The sequence below is a fragment of the Triticum dicoccoides genome, chromosome 1A, assembly GCF_002162155.2.
Source record: "Triticum dicoccoides isolate Atlit2015 ecotype Zavitan chromosome 1A, WEW_v2.0, whole genome shotgun sequence".
In the NCBI taxonomy this organism is placed as follows: domain Eukaryota; kingdom Viridiplantae; phylum Streptophyta; class Magnoliopsida; order Poales; family Poaceae; genus Triticum; species Triticum dicoccoides.
Window position 1 is genome coordinate 39,030,951 of NC_041380.1, and position 4,317 is coordinate 39,035,267.

Genomic DNA, 4,317 nt, shown 5'->3' on the forward strand with positions numbered 1-4,317 from the left:
TGTAGTGTTGTGTTTTGATTGCAAGAGCATCAATAGAGAAATAATTCATCAAAATTTAATCTAACTTAAGCTGAGGTACACTCTACATTTTTTTATGGAGTACTAAGTTGGAGTAAACGAACTATTATTACTCCATTTTAGGCCTTATTCAGTTTGCTGGAATTTTAGAGGATCCCTGCAGAATCATTTTTTCCATGTGATTTTCCTATGTTGAGGATTTGTTTAGTTCCCGTTTAGTAGGAACGGAGGTGCTAGATTCCTAAGGATTGAGTATATATTTGTCTAATTTCTAAGAACCCTAAGGGTTAGGTGAGACCTTATAGAAATTCTTAAAAATTGAATCCTTAGATGTTGCTGATTTTTCCTATGGTTCAAGAATTCTGTAAAACTAAAAGGAATGAATCCTTAGATGTTGCTGATTTACAAGTTGGTTCTGTAAAATCTAACAAGACATAGAAAAAATGGGTGTAGGCTCTCTCCTCAAGCAAGAAGTTGTTGATTTATACAGTCTAAATGGCATAAATCAGCAACTCGTTTTTTTGAGTAAGAGCTGCTCTCTTAAATATACAAGTCTAAATGGCATAAGATTAATATCTATATATTCATATTGGAACACACTTACTTATAATATTACAAATCATTTACTTATAATTGTATTATGTATACCATAGAAAGTACTTCACCACGGGGAATGTATCGGGTGCTTCCACGGTTCCACCCTTGGGTGCTCCCGGTGTTCCACATATTTTAAAATGTTCGCAAAGTTCTGGGAAAAAAATCTAGCGCATTCACACAACATCAATGTATTGCCCCTTCACCACGTTAGATTAAATGTTACTAGTAGATTTGCTAAATCAAATGTTTAATTATTTTCTATCATTGTCTCATTTCAGATGTTGCTGATTTACAAGTTGGTTTTGATCGTTTCTTGTCCAGGCCCCAGAAGATTTAACAAGGACAAAAAAGAAATCGTGTGTAGGGGCTCGTCCAGCTAGAACGGCGAACTTTACGGGAAAAGACTGACAGGCGTAGCCTAGTTTTTCTAATAATTGCGCCCATGAGATTGAGATTCCACAAGGATTCGAGATCAATGACAACGCAAGTAATGATATTTTAGCAGCCTGTGCTCCTGCGACCTAGGGAAGATGTATATGTTATATCTCGAATACTTTTCCCCTGCCCCTCCTTTTCATTTCAAGCAAAAGGGGTGACGACTATGCTGTAGCGCCCAAGTAACATATTGATTTGCCCACTTGACCTAGATTCGGTGTGGACTCGTGATCAGCTGCGATGCTAGAATAATGTGGACCTGGCTAGAATGTTTGTTCTTCCTTGCAAGGTTGTCTTGTTTGAGCCTCTCTAGATTAAGTTGCTTTTACTATAGATTACCATAGAGGCCTTTCGGATTTAATGGCTGGGGTAAAGAAAGTTTTGTCGGAATCTGGCGGCTAGAATTTTATCATCTTGTAGTCTAACTTCAAAAAAAAATTACCATGTGACCTTTCGGATTAAGTGGCTGAGGTAAAGAAAGTTTTGTCGGTATCAGACGGCTAGAATTTTATTATCTTGTAGTTTAATTTCATCATTTTACCCTGTATTGATTAAGAATAAGAGAATTACTCGATTAGTTAAAAAGCGGACGAAACCCGTTACAACAGGCCCACAAAACAAGGCAACAGAGGGATCTAGCTACCCGCGAACACCCAACACGCTCATGATAAGAGGAACGTCGCTGATGATATGTGTAAACTGTAATTGTCATCACTTCTTCCTGTGCAAGTGACTCAAACTTCATCATCGACGACAAACAAAGGGACCCTCGCCCACGAGATCCCTACTAAGCCATGGCAAATAATTGGCCAACCATGTCGAGCACTAGGTAGCTCTGACTTTGGTGACAAGCCTCGAGGAGAAATAAGCACATCTTGCACCAACTGTGCTTGGCAAGGCCACCTACCTTTTGCAGGCCATCGTTGCTGCCAAGTCGCTCGATGACTGTACAACTCTCAATTCATCGCTAGACAACAAAAGTTGCAAGGAAAACCCAAAGACATGTCGAGCAATCGACAAAGGAAGACATGTGACAATCCAACTGCTCTTGCCACCACCATCGTTGCCGCACGAGTTCCAACGCCACAGGATTCGAGGCCGTTGCCACAACACCCGCGCGACCAAGTCACCACACCACTGGTCCTCCAGTGGCCCTGCTCGAAAAACAATGTGTTCAAGAAGGTAGTTCATGCCAAGGCGTCGCCATTTGTTCGAGTTAGGGAATACCTGGATCTGGAGTCCCCCGGAGCTCTCAGGTTTGGTAACACCGCAATACCATCTCCAAGGAGGAAACCGGAGCCCACAGGCGCCACTGATGTTGGTGCTAACCAGGGCAACATACAACTTTCACCAGGTGCTTGACGCCCTCCACCCCGAGCAAGCCGGCCAGACTACCAAGCGCTCACCGACGAATACGGAGCTACAAAACCAAAGACACCACAACATGACACACACACACACAAAGTAACATGAAGCAGAGTGTCGTTGCAGACTCAGCAGCACCGCACACAGATCCAGACCACACAACTAATGTCGAGCATCACCATCCTCAAACTTCAAACCCCGGTCACCACCACAAAGCCACGATTATCTTGTCATCCATGTAAGCACCTTTGTTGTCGGCGGCGGCCGACTGGTGTCCTGCAAGTGCATGATGACCCACAAGTATAAGGGATCTATCGTAGTCCTTTCGATAAGTAAGAGTGTCGAACCCAACGAGGAGCAGAAGGAAATGATAAGCGGTTTTCAGAAAGGTATTCTCTGCAAGTACTGAAATAAGTGGTAACAGATAGTTTTGTGATAAGATAGGTTGTAACGAGCAACAAGTAACTAAAGTAAATAAAGTGCAACAAGGTGGCCCAATCCTTTTGTAGAAAAGGACAAGCCGGACAAACTCTTATAATAGGAAAAGCGCTCCCGAGGACACATGGAAATATCGTCAAGCTAGTTTTCATCACGTTCATATGATTCGCGTTCGATACTTTGATAATTTGATATGTGGGTGGACCGGTGCTTGGGTGCTGTTCTTACTTGAACAAGCATCCCACTTATGATTAACCTCTATTGCAAGCATCTGCAACTACAACAAAAGTATTAAGATAAACCTGACCATAGCATGAAACATATGGATCCAAATCAGCCCCTTACGAAGCAACGCATAAACTAGGGTTTAAACTTCTGTCACTCTAGCAACCCATCATTTACTTATTACTTCCCAATGCCTTCCTCTAGGCCCAAATAATGGTGAAGTGTTATGTAGTCGACGTTCACATAACACCACTAGAGGCTAGACAACATACATCTTATCAAAATATCAAACGAATACCAAATTCACATGACTACTCATAGCAAGACTTCTCCCTTGTCCTCGGGAACGAACGTAATTACTCATAAAGCATATTCATGTTCATAATCAGAGGGGTAAAAATATGCATATAGGATCTGAACATATGATCTTCCACCAATTAAACCAACTAGCATCAACTACAAGGAGTAATCAACACTACTAGCAACCTACTAGCACCAATCCCGACTTTGAGACAAGAATTGGATACAAGAGATGAACTAGGGTTTGGATATGAGATGGTGCTGGTGAAGATGTTGATGGAGATTGCCCTCTCCCGATGAGAGGAGCGTTGGTGATGACGATGATGATGATTTCCCCCTCCCGGAGGGAAGTATCCCCGGCAGAACAGCTCTGCCGGAGCTCTAGATTGGATCCGCCAAGGTTCCGCCTCATGGCGGCGGAGTCTCGTCCTGAAAAGTTCCTTCCTATTTTTTTCATCGAAAGACTTCATATAGGAGAAGATGGGCATCGAAGAGCCACCAGGGGGCCCACGAGGTAGGGGGCGCGCCCTAGGGGGGCGCCCCCCACCCTCGTGAGAAGGGTGTGGGCCCCCTGGCCTTCATCTTTGGTGAGGATTTTTCTTTATTTATTTTAAGACGTTCCATGGAGTTTCAGGACTTTTGGAGTTGCGCAGAATAGGTCTCTAATATTTGCTCCTTTTCCAGCCCAGAATTCTAGCTGTCGGCATTCTCCCTCCTTATGTAAACCTTGTAAAATAAGAGAGAATAGCCATAAGTATTGTGACATAAAGTGAAATAACAGTCCATAATGCAATAAATATCAATATAAAAGCATGATGCAAAATGGACGTATCAACTCCCCAAGCTTAGACCTCGCTTGTCCTCAAGCGAAAAGCCGATAACAATAAATATGTCCTCATGTTTAGAGGTAGAGGCGTCGATAAAAATAAAATACGGACA

At 42.7% G+C, this 4,317-nt stretch overlaps 1 long non-coding RNA gene across 1 annotated transcript in view; it reads left to right on the forward strand.

Annotated features, from left to right (window-relative positions):
* LOC119361572 overlaps positions 1-1,296 on the forward strand; it is an 8,000-nt gene extending 6,704 nt beyond the window's left edge. The window contains exon 7 of the long non-coding RNA XR_005172921.1: positions 937-1,296. This is a non-coding gene — a long non-coding RNA (uncharacterized LOC119361572). The remainder of the gene's footprint in view (positions 1-936) is intronic.
* The last annotated feature ends 3,021 nt before the right edge of the window (positions 1,297-4,317 follow it).